The following is a 20254-nucleotide window of genomic DNA, read 5'->3' as shown; positions in this document are numbered from 1 at the left end:
TCCAAGATGGCATTATAAGGTTGCTCAATTGTACCGAAATGTGACATGTCATGGACTAAGTCTACTCGCCGTTAACGTTGTGTACATGGGTTACTAAATCATAACAACAAGTAAAGATAAGGGACCAAATCATAACTTTTTAAAACTTGGGGATCAAAATATAAACACACATAAAGGTAAGGGACCATTTTGGTTGTTTACCCATGAATTTACTAGCATTTAAAGAAATTCATCAAGAAATGCAGCATTATGCATTTCACTCATAAAATGAACTGCCCACAATTTCCATTTGTTTAGTTATTCCAGGATTCTATGAACATGAGTTAATTATTACCACATGGTCACACAAAAACTACATTGTATTAGATATTTGCAAGATATCTCATTTTAAAACACACAATGAGTTTCCATAAAAACATTACAAGGCATTTACTAATAATAGAACATACCAAATGACAAAATGGGATAGTGAGTCTTGTTTAATTTAAAGGGGTTTCAACTGGACTAATCATAAAGAGTATAATTATGGGCTCATTATTTCCAGTTTATATGAGGCAATTTGTAGCCTTTTTAGCTTTGTTAACTACTGAACAATCATTTAATAGGTCATGATTTATCCATTTTTATGTTAAAATAGGAAAAAGCAAAATTCGGCTCCTAAATTATTGATCATGAGCACTTTTGTGATGACACAAGCGTCCCATGTGTCGGCAATATAAGGTGGTTGCTTTAGGCCTAGAATATGAAGAACATAAACCCCCAAGTCTTCACTAACTTGCATTGTTTTTCTAATGCAAGTCAGAATCCAATCTAAATAAAGAACATACCAAACAAACAATCATAGATAAAATTAAGCGAGAAATGTTTGAAAGAAATTTATCTGAGACAAGTAAACTCAAAAAGTTCTTAGAAAATTGAGAAAAAAGAAAGGAAAAAGAGGGCTAACTAGTCAGTTAGATCACTAATGAATCTGGATAAAAAGCTTCTCACGATGAAAAACAACAGAAAAGACAAAAACCATCCCTCACAATTATAAACAGAATCAATATGATTCAACGTATAAAATAAAGCATTTTATAGACAAAAAGATCACATAAAATTCTCATGAAGTGATTTAAAAAAAAATAGTTTAATATAACAGAATCAATATGATCAATCTACAAAACAATAAATTTTGTGAAGTTGTCCATTTTGTAAAGTCAATCTGATATAATCCACAAACAATTAATCAAGCACAAAATTAATTTAAAAACTTTAGCAAAAGAAACTCTCAATGCTTTGAGCAGATTTGCAATTCCACACTACTTTTGAATACTAGCGGGTTTGTTAATCTCAGTACTAAAGAAACAAAAGTAAACTGAATACATAACCTTTGGAAGTTCTGTTTTAAGATTAAAAAGAAAAGAAAACATGATTTTTATACCCAATAGACATCAAAGCTCCCACCAACATATATAGAGGCCTAAAGAATTGATTATACACGGCTTTGTTTATGAATGCACATATATGCTTCTACACCTAGAATTAGTCCAGCCTAGATTGCTATTACTATCTCTTAACTTCACTCACATACAAGATGTTATACTTATTCTCGAAAAGAAACAATCTCACTTTATTCACGAATTTTTTTTGTTATTAAACACAAGGATAAATGAATTAATAGTTTTACATGGTTTGCCATTTTTAATATAAAACTCCCAAAATATTATTAATAAATTACAACATATATAAGCCATGAGCATCCAGGCAAAGGCAATTGGCAGAATATCTGTCATTTGTGCGATTCCAAGTAACCAAATGCCTAAATATATCAATTGAAATTTAATTTGTTTTATTCTAAATTACCAAATGCTCAAATATATCAACTGAATTTTCTAAATAACAAAATGCTCAAATATATCCACAAGTTTACCTACATACCTGATAGAAAATGAAGGTAATCGAATCAGAAGCCATATTTTTAGAACCAAGCTTTTATAAATTATATAATTTTCATCCATCTAATACCTGTCAATCTATATAAAATTGCTCATTCATATCTCTTCTAAAATAATCTGGAATCAAACTGACATAAAACCATTTTTTCAAGTATAAACATAATCATTAATTAATTTGGTCCATAAAAAAAATGATTCAATGACCAATATACTACGGACATTAAAAGTAATGTATGTGAAAATATATTATTAATCCCTAGCTAGAGCCAATTAAGCACCATGCAGATTGTTGTTAACTCGTAGGTGCATGGTATATGAAAACTAGATGATGATATGCTAACCTGATGTGCTACATTACTTCCAGGTATATCTTACAAATTTGCACCTTAAGGAAGTCAGAACTGATGTGCTAATCACTGCAAACAAGCAAATCATAATATGGATGTAACAACTCAGGTCGGTAGGGGGCTGTTGGTTCAAGTTAATTTACATACATGTATAGAAATATTATATATATATATATAAATACATATAAGTTATGTTGGGTCACTCAACTACATGCTACATCAATGAACACACTGAATTCAAAATCCACTATTAAAGAAAAGATGAAAATAGTTTATGGAGAGATTGTCTCACATACAAACTTGAGAACACAACTATACATAAACAGGATTTAATGTTATGCTAAAACTAACTAAATCAGTAAATGCTCCACTTCCATGCTAACTAAAAACTAAAATTTAAAGAGAACAGTTCTCTTTAAATTTTAAAAAGAAGAAAAAAAAAGAAGAAAATTACAAAGAACTAAAGGGAATTATTTCTCTTTCTCTCTCTCTCTATATATATATATCCAATTACATAACAGATATTTCTAAACACCCTTGTAGCATATATAGGTTAATTAAGGTGATTTTGATTTCACCCAAAGGGCCAACAGTCAAAATGAGCTCCCACTGGATCACATCCTGCATCTTAGATAGACTACCAAAATCTTAACACCAAAATCCAAGCTCTAAATCTTCAATCCATTCCACAACAACACTTAGATAAACATTACTTGTTAATAAAAGTCAATGAAATTATTACTAGTACATGCTGATATAGGAAGCATCCACTGCCAAAACCCCTTTTAAAATGCCTTTAACTAGTATATTGCTTAAGTTATGCATCAGGCCTTAGTTTCTGACTAATTACTGATACATGCCATGCATGTTTTTTAGAAACATCATCCAACTTCAATTATATCCAACCCAAACATAACTCAGGACAAGTCAACCATGCTAATAACTGAAGTAACCTGGTTAATCCAAACTAAAGACTTCTTCAAAAGGAGATTCTGATTTGCGATTGGCCATATGTACAACGACGACAACAACAACAACAAAAAGGACAATTTTGAATTTCTATAATTCATTGTAGATTTAAGCCTACAAAGATGAGAAGATAGATTAGATGCATAAGACCATTAGTGAACTATTTAATAACTCATGGACTTTCTACCAAACCTAATTTCAAAGTCAGAATCACACATAGCTACTTCAACAACAAACACAATTGAAGCATCTATGACAGTGTATGCTCCTAAATAGCATTATAAATTTCTCACCAACATGAGTGGATCATCAAATTAGACCTTGTCCTATCCCTTCAAAGATAGGACAAGATAATGAGTCTTTAAATCTACACCATTACAATTACGTTACATGTACTTTTAATCCAAATTATTTCTGGTTACTTTCACAAATAACAAGGGGAGACAAATGATCTCACTCACAAGTAACAATACCACTATATGAACCATGTATTTGAGTTATTGAATTAACATAACAAATAATGTCACACCAACAGAAATCAGTGTTTTAGTGATAATTTATTTAGCTAAATGATATACATAAGAAAATCAACATTATAATTCACAGACATGTTTTATTGGTCTGTCTTGTTACCGACATCCTTTAGTTGTTATTCATATTCATCCCACTATGTTTTTGAAGGTTGTGGAAGAAACATGTCATAAAAAAATGGACATTAATCTAGTTGATGTCTCTTTTGAAGATGCTAAATATGCTTTCAAATGTCTATATTTAAATCTAAGCCAAGTCAATCATACTTCATCATAATAGTCTTGAAAATGTCATTATTGATGGTGAGTTATCTTTAGGTCCTCACTGCTTAGCCTTTAAAAGTCATAATTTATCTAGAAGATGTTTACAAGATAAGAGTTTGAGGATTCTTTCCAAATTGCATGCTTATTAGACTACTAACAGCTGAAATAATTCAGGGTTAATGCTTTCGCATTAGACATTTCTCTAACTTAATCATAGAAGTGTAAAGATTCTTCTGATCATTGGCAAGAAATTATCCTTAAAAGTAGTTTAAAATAATTACATTTTTTAAAGCTTCAAATTATTGTTGTAAGTTTTATATTACAATAACTAAATTCAAGCAATTCTTAACACTTGCCCATAGAGCTTAAGCACACGAGATCTAGTAATGACAATATAACACAAGTGACCCTCCTTCTCTTAACCTCATCCTTAGTCACAACTCCTCCACATACAACCCCATTAACAATTAAAGATAAACCAATAAACATCAAGATCCCCTATTAATTCACTTCCTCCCAAATTCCCACACCATCCTCCAAAAACAAATGTCTCCCATCTTCATTCCTCCTCCTCCCAACAACCTCCACCTCCACATTAGACACCACGACCTCAACCTTCAAGCCTTAATTAAGCTCAGTAGCAAACCAATTGAGAATAAACCCTAAAAAAATCTCTAGGATGAGAATGCCTCTCTCACGGAGGTTAGAACTCACCAATGGTGGTGCGCGAGGTGCGGTGAAGATCAGCACCTCACAGCAAATAGGTGGAGGTGATCGTTGGTGCGGCAGTGCGGTGAAGATCATGTGAGTGAGTGCTAGAGAGAGAGAGAGAGAGAGAGAGAGAGAGAGAGAGTTGTTTTTTTAATTTGTGAGGGGTTTGTAAAACTGGCTATAATTTATTTTAAAAAAAATTATAACACATAATGGAGACGGTTTTTAATAACCACATCTATAAAGTTTTTCTAAAATTGAAAATTGGTGTAGTTCAGGGGATGTTTGTTTAAAAAGATATGACTGGAAATGGATTGAGAATGAGCCCAATCCGTGCTTTGGTTGGCAAGCATAGAAATGATGTGGGATTCTTTGAGGAATGAGAGAGGGGAGAACCTTGATTGGCATTCGTCCAAATTTTTTGAGGAAAGCCCAATCTGAAACTTGAAATAACCATTTTACCCCTGACTTCAATTGTTTTTCCATCTAGGTTTCTCCTTTAATTTTGGTTTGTGAGAGAAACCACTGCCGTCTTCAATCAGTTTGTGAGAGAAAACCGTCCACCGTCCGCCATCCATCATCTTTTGAATGGTCTATGAGAGAAAGCCAACACCACATCAACATCCAAGCCGTCGCTCTGAATCCCATCGAAGCTCCCTATGTTACTTCCCAACCCTTGACTATTCCCTATTTCAAGGTATTCAACCTTTTTTCCATGATTATTCTAGGTTCATAGATCACAATCTTGTTTCCCAGCTCGAAGGATCAGTGTTTTGATGTTTTATTTGATTTTTATCTGATTTCCATGATAAGATTGGATTTTGGCACTATGTGGCCATACGCAGCAGCGGTGGTGACAGTGAGAATAACCTGATTCTCTTGCTTATTCAAGAGAAGGATCAAGTATGCTATTCATTCCCTTCATTCTTTTGATTTCTCTTCTATGATTGCTTTGTTCCCAGTTTTGGATACTACAAATAAATTGCCATATAGTGACGGTGTAAAATATGTTGGTAAAAGTCAATAATCCATTAGTAAAGGTCCCAAAACCCTATACTGATAGTAAAAATGCTTATTCCAACATTTATTTTACCATTGGTAAAAGCCTTGTAGGTATAGACCTATACCAACCAATATAGCGTTTGTTGGAATAGACATATTAGTTTTATAGAAGGAATATGATTGTAACTATTGGTCATACTGTTGTAATAACACCGTTAGATTGCTTACCCTAGACCAACAATAAAAATACTTTTTCTAATAATTTTTTTTACCATTAGTAGAAGTCTTGTGCACATACATCTATACCAACAGTTATTGCTTCTATTGGAAAAAATTTGTGGGATTTACCAATGGAATATAACTGTAACTATTCGTCTCACCGTTGGAAAGCAATGCTAAAATGTATATTCCAACATGTTTTACTGTCAATAAAAAAATCTCATAAGCATAGACCTATAGCAACAATTATAACATTTGTTGTAATACATCCATTTGATTTATCAATGACTACAACATCCTTTGCTATAGATGTATATTTAAAAAGACATGTTTAGCTTTAGCAATGACTATACCGTTGGTAAAATATTTTATATTAATAATTAATCATCAATAAAAACTATTATTAGCCCCTGTAATATATTATGAATAATTTAATAACTCATACACTATTAAGTTAATTTACACTTAATGAAAAACAATCGATGCCATTAAAAAAACACAAAAAAACATTTCACTAACAATAAGAAAGAAAAACTATTACATCACCACAAACATATATTTATAACGTACATGTCCAAAAATAAACTACCATTCAATCTTGACAACCAAGAGTTCTTGCCTCAATTCCAAATCTAACACAAAGATAAACTAATTTAATTTAATTTCTAACAACAAAATAATGCGACAAGAATTTTGCAAGTAGAACCGATGTCATCTTCTAAATGGCATCACCTACAAGAACCATTTTAAAAAAAAAATACAATTAATAAAATGTATGCGACAATAAAACACTAATATAAAAACTTGAAATAATAAACTAAGCAATATAAAAAAAACTATAAGTATAATAATACAACATGCCATGCCTTCTTTTCATTTGGAGACAATAAGAGCTTACTCGATGCGTTTGGATTTGCTTGACGACTTGATTCAAGAGACTGATTATTCCCACGCGGCATTTGTTGAGCACTAGAAGCATCAGGTACCTACAAATCATGTAAAATTGAAGTTAAAAATGATTACACAACAATAGCCAAAAGGACTTGCAAGCTAGTAATAAACTTGTAAAGATTAAAAACAATGATAAATAAGAAAGACCATTAGAAAATTACCAACAATACCATCAAAATCCTACAACAAACCAAAATAAAATAATTAAATATACAGCAATCAAAACAAAAGATGGAAAAACTTATATATGGCAATAAGGAAAAATAAATCTATTTGAACCCCCTCCCTCATTTTTCCCTCATTTTTTTCCTTCATTTTTTTCTTAAACATGTGAAATAAATCATTGTGACTATAGACCAACAACAAATTTGTTAACTATAATTTATATATTAAACTAAATATACATAGTTTCACATACCTTTCCATTCATTCTCATTAGGAAATTGTTTCTGAAATAATGAGATCACAGTAGGAAATTGTTTTCTAGCCAAGCATAAAGTACTTAACCTTTACAACACTAAAAAGGAGACAAGTATTCAACAAGGTGTTCTAGACACCATCAAAATTATTAAAGGTATTTAGATTATTAAGCAAACGTTATACTAAATTGAAAATTTTGAATAACTAGCCATAAAAACAATTGATCCCTAAAGAACAGAAATCACTTATCAAGAGGACAGAAACAAGAGGAGAAACAAAATTAGCGGTAAGATATAAATAAATACCGAACAATCACCAAGGCAAATATACTTGGATTCACAAAAGTGGGAAGAAACATCATTTCACAATGTTCAAAATGGGAACTAAATGCCAATGACCAAATGGTCTATTGGTATACGGGTCGCCAATAGAGTTCTTCACCAAGTTGTGAGACTTCGATTCTCGGCTGAGGGCACATTTCTGGGAGATGTGAGTGGTGGTTGTGTGCGGGTGGTCCTAACACCCATGTGTGCGTGGGCCCCGCCCCCACTTGCTCCACCGAGGCTTGTGCACGCCCCTGACGGTTTAGTAAGGCTTTTAGGCTGCCTGTTCCTTGTGTCAAAAAAAAAGGGAACTAAATCCACCAAAGACAAATGCAAAAACAAACAAAGATTAAAAACAAAAGACTGACTGATGTGAAATGATGTGAAGATCTGAGATGGTAAGAAGTAAAGCTCCATTAAAATTAATACTGTGAAGAAAGCCAAATAAGGCACAAAACATGAGAAAATAAATTATTTGTATAAACAATTTAATCTAAAACTTGACAAATATGCTCTCGATGGTTTTTGTTTTTAAGCTTTAGGAGTTCCAAAAGTTCCCATTTTGTGCTAGTTGCCAGTTATATCAAGGACATCAGAAGGTACATCCTACTATGTTCATGTAATAAATATCACATCTTGTAGCAATAATTATTCATTCATATCATCATAAAAATCAAAATACTACCACAGAAAATCAAGGTTTTACTGCATAGGCAGAACAATTTTTTTTTTCAAAGACCGAAAATAAAGTGTGACCAATTTATGACTTTTTTTGAGTGGCATTAATCGAATGCACACATAAGCTGGCAGAAGGCATTATACATGCGTCAAAAGTACTTAAAGGATGGATACGATGAATAACAATAATATTCTACAAACTTCAAAAAATAACTAAAAATCAAAATAATAAAGAGCATGAGCAACATCTGAACATTCAGACCTTTGTTATCGTAATCCAAGCCTATCCAAAATTCTACACAGTTGGGTGGCTCTCTTTGCTTTGGTAAACTTGTCAAAGGATTGGAGTTGTGCCATTCACATGGAGAGAATTTTCTATGTTATTTATGAAATGAAATTATTTGTCAATGATGTTATGTATGTGTCAATGATGTTTTGTATCTTGTCCATACCAAATATACATTTGTATATATGTTTCTTTGGATAACTGAATATCCATTCGTAGATATTATTTGGATAACTTGTAGTTTAAGATTATAATGGTATGAATTGCCAGTATAAAGGATAAAAACAGCAATATCAAGACCGCTCGTATACACTGAAGCATAAAAATCAAGAAAAAAAAATGCTGCATTCTGAGGGCCCTCAAATGGATACCACCAAGAAAGCAAAACCAAGGCACGTATTCCCAATATATACCTTTTCTTTTATATATATTATATAAGGAATAAGGCCCTATCTACCACTAGCTATCATCAGCTACCGTGCCCTAGAGTTACAGTATGTAGGAGTTTTGCATTTGATTGGAACTCTAGTAGCATTTTAAAATCATCCCTTTTTTTTATATATAATTTCACCACCGCCCCAAATATTCTATATTATGTTTCCGGTATGCAACATCAAGATTCCTTTTTAATGATGCATGAGTTTAGTTTTTTATTTTTAGTTGCCAGAGTGAAAATTAAAAACCAATAATGGATTTACATCTATGATTTTTACTATATGTTTTAAGAAGATGAAACATGACAAAAGTTGCATACTATTTTCTCAAGTTGTTTTTATTGAAAATTGGATTAGACCACATCTACTCAATAATAATAGCACCACAAGGTATGTTCCCAAGCACGCTTACAAAACACCCTTACAACTAAGCAAGATAATAACCATCATGCTTTGTGCACAACCAATCCAAATGAGTATAAAGGTTAAGCATCTAAAATCCAGAATATAAGGGAACAGAGCCCCAGATGACCTAGATTCAACAGCCAAGACAATCAAAGCTAGGGAAAGAAAGAGAACAAGCATACCTCCGAGTATGAATCAAGGATTAACTGAGAGGTTTCGTGGAGGCATCTAGAGGAGATCCTGCCAACCAATTCGAGTGCGCTTCTCCACGACCAAGGTCTAGGTCACAATAGAGAGACGATTTAATCAAGGAAAGGAGAGGATTTGGAACCAATGCTATGAAAAAGGAAGAAGTGGATGGAGTACCTACGAGAAGGTTTAGGGTTTCGAGGAGCATCAGCGGGAAAAAAACACCGATCCTCGCCCTAAATTTTTATAATCATAATATCACGTTCTCCGGCAACAATGAAGGGTGAAGAGGGGTTTTTTTTTTTATGTTTTAATATCTTTTGTTTTTTGTTATATTATTAAATACATGAAAAAATGTTTATTATTTATTTTTTATAAAGTTTCAAGTTTTATAAAGCTCTCTTATTCATTAATTATTAATTATTTAAATTTAAATATTATAAAATTAACAATGAACTAATTCAATTTTACATAAAATTAAATTTTGTATTTTTATATGAAATACTTATAATTTCTTTAATTTATATAATGAACATTATTTGTTATTATAGAAGTGCAAGTAAAACAATTATTCATTAAAAATTTATTATTTAAATTTAAATATTAAAAATAAACCAATTTAATTAAACAAAAAACTTAATTTTCTATTTTTATATGAAATATTTATAATTTCATTAATTTATATAATAAATATTATCTTTTAATAACATGAGTTGGTTTTTCAAAATAGATATATAAAATATATTATAATCCAATGTTAAAAGTAATTTTAAAAATAATTAAAATCAAATATTTATTTACCAAAAAATAAAATATTTTTTAGTGGTTGTAATAATGAATGTTAATTTTTTAAATATTTATTTCAAAAATTGTTTATCTTACTCAAATAAAAAAGTATATGTTACAAATTAATTTACATAAAATAATAAGTCAAGTAGTTTTCATAAATTTGTAAATTAATTGATTAATTTATATATCAAATCGATGTTCATTAGCTTGTTATTTTTACGGATGTGCTTATAATTTATAGAGTAAATTATCATGACATTATTTTTTATATTTGTTTTATAATGTTTAATTTTTTAATTTAATTATTATTCTGAATATAAATCTCAAATTCAATTTTGATAATATTATTATAATTAAGTCATGCTCTATTATACATAAATATAAAAACTAGATAAAATTCTTAATATATAGCTCTACTAACAGAATGATATCCGTCACTAAATGTCTGATCTATTCTAACACTTTTAAAGATTCATTGGTATAAATAATTTATAGCTACGATATTTGACCATTGCTATAGATATATAAGTATAGAGTAGTAGTTATACCAATGGAACAATATTTGTAAGTAAATGCCATATTTATTCTGACAAATTGAATGTTCCATTGGTATAGATAATCTATAGCTATAGATTTGATTGTTACTAAAGATAAAAGTCTATCTATACGAACAGAAAAAAATCTGTCAGTAAATATCTTATATATTGTGACAGTTTTAAAGTATCGTCGATAAAACTAGTCTATAGCTACATAATTTAACTGTTACTATTAAGAAGTGTCAGAATATGGAAACTTTTTTGTAGTGATATTTTAAGTCAAGATAAATTTAGTTTTGATCTCCAAGATACAGCGAATTCCATTTTATTGTCGTTTTATTCATGAGAATGTGTCCAATTAGGTCAAGTTGTTCTGTAGAGCTAATTCAAAGTTGATATATGATGCAACTAGTTTAAAGCTTATCAATTGATCTGTGATGCTCTTGTCACAGTGGTCTTGATTATGATGAAGGCCACAATTTTTTTACATCTATTGCATCATTTGAGAAAATTAGTCAATAAAAACCTCCAGATGCACTTTTATCCAATTCAAGATTGTAGAAATAACAAATTGGTGAAAAGTTTACAGCTTCATTTGTATTTTCATCTTTGATATGTTGAAATATTTAAGAAACAAGAAATTATATGACAATGTAAAGATCTTAAAATCTAAATCAGTGAGTAGGAGCCTTACATTTTGATGTATATTTTGGGTAATGGCTCAGAAATTCAGCACTCAATTTAAATGAAGAAAGGCCCAAACTAATAGCAAATTATTGGCATGAGAGAAGCCGCTACATATATAATATAAGATCATTATGTGAGTTTAAATATATGAAGTGTGTGATATTCATTGGAATATATATAGGGTGTTGCGGAGTGCCCATTATGGATGTGGGATCTCATTGTGCCTACAGGTATGTACTTTAAATCCCTCTTATGTTTCACATTATATATGTATAATGTGCTTGATATATGTATAAATATATATAGCATATGATCTATTGATATGTCTTATTTTCTTCAATTCTCTCTTTTTTTTTTAATTATTTCAGTACAACATGCTGAACAATGGATTTTATGCATGTTATGACTAAGCAAATAGTGATGTATTCTTTATTAGTTCTTTGTGGCCATTTGTATTCCAAATATTACATGATGAACCCACTCAAACAAAGACACACTCATATACACTCAAACATTTAATAGAACTACAAATAACTTCAAAACATCTAAACTGTGATCTTCTTAGCCTTCTTCTACTCTTTAGCTTTCTTCAATCATTCAACAACAACTACTTGATGACCCTATTACATGGTAATATATGACCCCTCAAAGACAATATGGGTTTTAGAAAATATTCTCTCATAACATCTTGTAACTACAAATATCAAAACAAGAAAGATTATTGTTTTTAAATAAACCTCTTCTGTACAACAAAAAATTCACTTTATTTTTAATTATTGTTTAAAGTCGGTTTTTAAAAAAAACTAAAATTAGCAACTAGGCAATTTTTTCATGTGAAAGAAGTGGATAAATCATGCTTCATTAAGATAAAAGTGGGTACAGAAGAGTGAATAGAGAAAAGATTAACAAAGTGAAAAGCAATAGAGAGGATATAATGGTAGGTCACTAGCGCTAGACAAACCTATAATCCAAAAATTAGAAGAGTGGTGGAGAATGAGGGGAACTTATCCAGGTTTTAGAGGAAAACTCACATTGGCTTACCTGTAAATGAATGGGTCTTCGGGGGGGTACCTAGTTGGAGTGGGCAAGGTGCCAAGGCTAGGAAACAGGGAAGCTGCGAAGGTGAGAATTCACTTGATCTTGGGGATGGCCTTTTCGATGGAGTACTTGATCAATTCCAGAGCTACATGTATCTAGGAGAGTAACAATTTAACAATATTACAGATTAGGGAAGGAAAATCTAAATCAATACAATTAAAGATATGATTGTTGGGCTCAGTCAAAATGACCCAACAGATAGCACGGATTAGGAGATTTCCCAGTGGCTTAGGGCATAGGCTCCCCCTGAGCATCCAGATGGACCAGACCTCTGAGAGGGTATAGAGAGGGGTCATTACATTGGAAAGCACCCCAAAAATGTGCATATATAATGTTGAAAAATAGTAGCTAACTAAGAGGTGGTCCACCCCTTTGAGCGCTGTGTGGCAAAGTACACAAGTAGGAGTTGAGATTCTATTACATCAACACTTAATAAGATTAGCCAACATAAGGATCTTATTATGAAAAGACATTTAAAAGAAGATTTTAATTTTGAGAAGGTAGAGACTGGCCCAAAGGGATTTGCTTAGAGAACACCAAAGCCCTCCATCATTCAAGAAGATATAAAAGGTTTCCACCAAGAATACCTTATGGTCCCATTACCAAGGCTTTTTTTTTTCACTTTCTGTTATTAGGATGGAAGGTAGGAGATGGTGTATAGGGGGCAAGTCCTCATGCCCATGTACGAACACTCTTTGGAGGAAGTTGGCTATAGAGATAAAGGAATCTTGGCATCACATAAAGAAGTGCGGCCATCTATCCCTATGGGGAATGCCTTTATATTATTTGTCCAACCAATGTGATGTACTCATACCATCATTGATGGATGAGTCAATACTTGTAACAGAAGCTGGCATGCAGTTTATGATACCTTTCCAAAACGAGGACTTTCTTTGAGGAGTAGTTTAAAGAAAGGTGATGATCCCCCATCCCCTTTTCTTCCCGAGTGAGTATAGTTGAAATTGATGACCTTATATGAACAAGGAGTGTCATTATTTGAGGGTTTCTACCACCATTTTCCCAAGAGGGCGTGATTGAAGTCTCTTAGGTTAAGGACAACCCCCTTGGTCTTTGGTTTTATAGAGACATGTATCCAAGCCACTAGGAGACATTTATGTTTTGAAAGTTTGCTTCCACTCCAGAGGAAATCCTACTGAATACTGTCGATTTTCCATCTCACCCATTTAGGGAGATCAAACACTGTCATCCAATAAGTCAGGATAGAGGATAGGACAAAATTAACCAGGATGAAATGACTGCCTAAAGATTTAAAATAGGCTTTCCAAGCCGCCAGTTGATCATTTAGCACCTATTTAAGGAGGAGCTAGTCTTGTTGTCTAGGGCTTTTTCCGGAGATGGGCACTCTTAGGTAGGTCATCGAGAGGAGGCCAGCAGCATAACTGAGAGAGAGAGACTCCACCTCTCTTGGGGTTTTCCACATAGTGGTAGAGTACATGTAGCTTTTAAAGAAGTTGACTATAAGCCTTGATAGTCCCTCGAAGAGCAGCAAAATTAACTTTAGGATTCTTTGGTCTTCGAGCACCCGGGTCATGGTGAGAACAAGGTCATCAGTATATTGAAGATGGAACATTCTACCAAGATTACCCAGCAAGACCCCAACTAAGACCCCAGAGGTAAGTGCGTGTGGTTGCACATGGATTTAAGTATGTCTATTACTAGGACAAATAATAAAGGTGACAATGGGTCCCTTTGTTGTAAGCCATGCTTATACCGCGCATAACCAGTTGATGTGTTCTCCGCAAGTGCACAGGTCGCACACAAGTAATATAGTGGTTCCCCGTACGAAATTGGGATGTCGAACCTCAGAGACTGGACTAAAAGTACTTGCTCAACACTGATCCCTAGTGAATAATGAATTGGTGATAGGATTAATTCAAAGAAAAGGAAAAGTAAAGAAGCAAAAGAAAAAGGGAACAGATAAAGATAACTATGGATTCAAGCTCCCCAATTATGCCATTGCCTAGGGCAACAATAGCTGTGATAATCCACCATCAAGTTTTACCTAAGCAACTATACAAATCAAGCACATCAAGTTTTGCAATGCAAGATTTAACACAAGAACGAAAAGAACTCCATAAATCAAGAACAATACAAGTGTTTAAAGCATACAAAGTGACAAAGTTCCCACCCCGGGGCACCATGGTGTGATAGCCCCTTATGGGTGGGTACAACATGGAGGAGATAACACTAGATTTAACGAATGAAGATATGACTCCCTTCTCTTTGAGATTTGCCTCAAATGTCGAGCTCCGTGTGCTAGCACCACTTCCCTTGTGCTCCGACTCGCTCCTTGATGCCTTAGAAGGTGTGGATAAGCTTGATCTTTGCTCTCATCAATGTCCTCCTAGTGGAGAAGAAGATCCCTGAACAAAGATAGATATGAAACCCTAAAAGAAGGAGTGAAAAATGGGGAGATTCGGGCTTGACACAGTCTGCACACGAGCATGTCTAAACCGTGTCATGTCGGGGAAGAGTCTGAGTGAAAAGGTAGGCCCCTGCCTGGAAGATTCAGTAGAAGGGACAAGGTCATGTCTTGACCGTGCAATGGTATGACATGAGTGTGTCAGTAGCAACCAGCTCGTGTCGCCTATTCTTAAATAAAATTACCTTCAGCTTGGGTTTTTCAGTGGCATGGACACGATCTTGTCTTGACCGTGTCAAGCTTGAGAACACCCTTCTATAAAGATTTCTTTCTAGATTAACATCAGGCTGAGATATTCAGTGGGCATTACATGAGCGTGTCTCGCTTGAGTACTTGATCTCTTTTTAAGTGCTCACTCATTTTCTTCCTGATTTCACTCCAAATTGCATCGGACCCTCATATTCCTATATTACAAAAATACCCATTATAGCACCACTCATGCATAAAAGTGCACTTGAGAACAAGTAAAATGATAGATTTAGGGCATGAAAACATGTATACAAAGTGCACTCATCACCAGCTTGAAGTCCATTTATAAGAATATTAGCTTTGGAGGTTTCCAGAATGCTAAGGATCCATGAGGTCCATCACCCCAAATACGCTCGCTTTAAGGACATCTTCAAGAAACCCCCTATACACCATATCAAATGCTTTTGTGATTTTGACTTTAAGAATATGACTGTCCATATTCCCTCACTAGATACAGAAGATCAACTCCTTTGCTATGACAATGTTTTCCGCAATACTCCTACCCCTTATGAAAAGCAGATTGGAAGTTATCTACCAAGGAGTTGATAACTTTACTCAGGTGGTTTGATAGGAGTTTGGAGATGATTTTGAGGATAGAGTTGATCAAATTTATCGAATGGAGATCACTGAGCTATGAAGCATCATTTTTCTTCGAGACAAGAATAATATTTGGCCAATTGATCCTTTCAAGGTTTGCTATGCCAAAGTAGAAATCCACTCATAACTTTGTCAGTTCAGGGTGAACCGAGTCCTAGTGCTTCTAAAAAAATAACAAGGAAAAACCATATGAGGCTGGAGCTTTGTTAGCGCTAAGGTCGAAGATGGCTTTCTTTATTTCAACTAAGGAGAAAGGTGCTTCTAGGGTACTTAGATCCACAGGGTCCTTGTGCATAAAGAAACGTGACAAGTTTGCCACGAAACAAAAATTTTCTTTTGCTCCAGAATTGATGATAAACGCCTAAATGTATGTATTTTATATGTATTAATCGTGTATTAATTGTGAACATGTTAACGAATTGATGCCCGTTTTATGTCTAAATTGGTTATTTCGGTGTTGCAGGTCTTAAATGAGTCAAACAATGCTCAAAAATGCAAATCGGATGAATTCGACATCAAAAACGGCATTTTTGGGGTCCCTGCATCGTAGCGACAGATCGTAGCGACACTGTAGCAGGCCGTTGTTCTTGCTGCGGCCATTTGGCTGGGAGTTTCACGGGCTCCATGCGCCCGCATGGATGCCCGTGAGGTTTGCTGGGAATTCTCAAGTCTCGGTACCGTAGCAAAAACACTGCAGAAAAATTACTGTAGCGAAAAATCATCGTAGTCGAGCAATCGTAGCACCGGCAGTGTTTTTGGGCATTTGGTCGTGAGCTTTCACGGGCTCCATGCGCCCGCATGGAGCCCGCGATGGACTGACGGGGTATATAAGAAACCCGATTTCTTCTAGGGCAAGGGAGGAGTTTTTTTGGAGGGTTCTTCAGCCGATTTTTCACCAATCTTTGAGAGGCAAGATTACATGTTTTGGAGAAGGGAAATCTAAGGGAGAAGCTCGGATTTGGCTAGATCTTCATCGATCTCTTCTTTGGGAGTTTGTAGACGACGAGGGAAGCCGCCCTCCCATTGCGGGCGTCCGTGGAAGCCTTTCCACCTAGCTTGGCTTGTCTTCCTTCTTCCATTGTTTGAGGGAGTTTTTTTATTATGCCTTTTATAGTTGTTTGCATGGATTTGTTGCTTGGATTTGTTTGTATGGATGAGTAGACCCCAAGGTCACCGGATGCCGGTGAACCTTGGGGTGAACTTGTGTATTTGGATGATTTAAGTTTGTTTATTGCAATTGTTTTTGTTTTTGAGATTCATTCTTGGTGCATTTGATGTGTTGCTTACATGAGAACTCTAGAAACCAACTGTTAGGGTTGTACTTGGTAGCGTGACCATCGCCCTTGTACTAGACACACCAAGTTTGGAAGGGATTCATGTACGAATACGCCCGTGACCATCGGGTATTCTGCACTCTCCACCATTAGGGCTAGACCGAGTTGTGTTCCGGCTCTAATTAGGGATTTCCCACTTGTTAATGCAATCGTATGAGGATTTGATCGGAAGAAATTCTGTGTCAATACTTATACCGGATTAGGGGTCAATGGCCGTGACCATCGGGTTGACCTAATCTAGGAAATCTCTAGGTCCAAACCTTCAATTGCATGACATTCTTAGCATCCTGTGCACTTTAGTAGCCCCTAGGGGATCCGCATCCGTGACCGTTCCTTTCCCCTGATTTTATACCCCTCTCCGTATTTTAGTCTCCACTTGTAGTTATCTTATTCAAATTAATAGATTAGAGAAACCTTTCGAATCTGTCGGCTAGACATTAAGCGAAGAGGAAGTAAGGGTAGATCCTTGGGCCCAGGGAATACGACCCTCTCGTGCTCGCACGAGAGGTATTACTTGACGACTCCGTGCACTTGCGGAACACTCATCAATTGATCATAGAAAAAGTTGCAAATTCCAATTCCTAACCAATATTGGAATCTCCCTTGATCAAGCTCCCTAAAGAGCAAATGAGAGGGATGTGATTTTTGTTGGCTAACAGTTTGCCACTGCATGGAAAATGATGTATTGGCATCACCTTCACGAAGCCAAGTAATCCTTGATCGATGGCGCCAGAAAGTTTCCTATTGCTGGAATGTAGTGGTCTGGTTGGTCCAAAGTTCAGTCTCCTTAGTTGATTCAATTATTGATAATGACTTGAATTCTTTGATAACATCTAGGGAGTTAAGTTCATAAAATAGCACATTTTGCACTGTAGGATTGGACTAAACACTCCTTGGCCCATGTACATAGTTTTTGCTTTCAAAACTTAAGTTTTTTTGATGTCGAGAAAGTGCCACATCCTGTAGGTTAGATAAAATTCCACTATTCTTTGACAAGGTCATCAACCCTTCTATGGATTCCTGAGTTGCCTAAAAATGGAAGATGAATCTATGAGGTACAGTGGTTCTCAATTCAAGGTAGAGTGGGACATGATTTAAACTACAGGGGAGAGCATTTTGGAAGCATCTTGTCGATTGAGGTAGGCAGTTACAGGAGAGGAGCAAAATGGCCTATTCTCACCAAAGTAGGATTTGACTGGTTATTCGACCATGTGAAGTTCCTACCAAGGAGCGATGGCTCAAAAATGGTAAGATCATTAGTAAACTAGTGGCATTTTCAATGTTATCTGCATAAGGGATTCCATTGTTTTTATCGTTTGGCAAGAAAATCGTGTTGAAATCTTCGCATGCTATCCACAAACAGGAAGACAGGCGTCGACTCACTTGGATCTCTTCCCAGAAGAGAGGTTTAAAGGAACTGTTGTTTGGCCTGTAAACCAATGTACAAAGTCATGTGGAGCACACAACTTAGTTTGGAGAAGAAAATTTTAAAGGGAGATAGAATGAACATTTGAAGGTGGTTTTTACCATCAAGGTAGCATTGTTCCACGTGCCTTGATACAAATGGCAAGTATAATTGGGAGGAAGGTCCTTAATATGGGGTGAAATAGGGACAAGATCTACTGGTTTGGCGGGAGGGCCTTATAAGCTGTAGGGTGGTAGGGGATTTTAGAGAAGTCAACCAGAATAGAAAGCTAGAGGCTTGATTACAAGGGCAGCTAGGTGATAAGAGTGTTGCCTTGGGATCAAAAAGAGAGGAGTTAGATAAGAGAAACACATTGGACTACTACTTAATGTGTTACATGTATGTCTCGGGATCAGGAACATGAATGTGGGAGATCTGCATTAATGAACTAGTCTTGTGGTGCCTGGAAGTCTCAGGATCTGCAACATGAGCATGGGTAATTTTGGCAACTGGTCGACATTGTTGAAAATTTTACTAATCACTTCTTTGGATGGTGCGAAGAGTGCATGGTGGATGAAGTTATTAGCCTCGAGATCAGTAGCCTGATACCACATCAATGGCTACATGCATTCTCATTTATCATTTGGGTTATCTTCTCCTAACTCAAGGTCACCAGGCTCCTATCCTGGGTAACAATAAAGCTGCGTAGGTAATAAGGTCTAAGGTATAATCTTCATGCCATAATCATCGGGTGGGGAGTGGGGGGCTGCAATTTAACTTTTTGCATTAGTATGCTTTCGTACCTACATTGATCAACAAGACTTCTGGCCATGTCAAGGTAAGGTTGCTCCATACCTAGGCCGACAGCTATAATGGAAGAACCATCGGTCACTCCACAGCTCGATGGAACAATGGTTACTTTCGTTGGCCCCAGACCTGAGGTGCGAGGCTGGGCTAGGCTTGTCTCATTGAAGTTAGAGCCAGGGCTTGATGGTGGTCAATTATAGCCATTAAAATATAGGCTATACAATTAGAGGAAAGCTCTGTCTGGTGAGAGACATTCAAGGAATCTCCAAGATGATGTCTTCATTGTTTGATAATGTAGTCTTTGGCCATCATTCTAATGGCACACCATTGGAGCGAGGTGATTGATGTAAGATAGATGCACACAAGTGTATGTGTCAATCGAAGTAATACATGCAAAAGCAAGGTCGAATTCACAGGGACTAGATAGTAGAAGTACTAACTCTATCCTTCTTAGCTAACTAAAACAAGAATTAATATACTTTTAAAAATAAATAAAAGAAAATGGAAACAAGCAAATTACCTAATCAGAGGAAGTGAGGAACTAAACACAATGAATAGAGCAGTGCCCATATCGACTTCTGATAAGTGCTTGTGCAATATGAATGCGAAGTGTTCATTCCTTATGTTGAGCATTACGTTTCTCA

Source organism: Dioscorea cayenensis, chromosome 18 (assembly GCF_009730915.1).
Source record: "Dioscorea cayenensis subsp. rotundata cultivar TDr96_F1 chromosome 18, TDr96_F1_v2_PseudoChromosome.rev07_lg8_w22 25.fasta, whole genome shotgun sequence".
In the NCBI taxonomy this organism is placed as follows: Eukaryota; Viridiplantae; Streptophyta; class Magnoliopsida; order Dioscoreales; family Dioscoreaceae; genus Dioscorea; species Dioscorea cayenensis.
Note: the sequence above shows the minus strand (reverse complement) of the source record.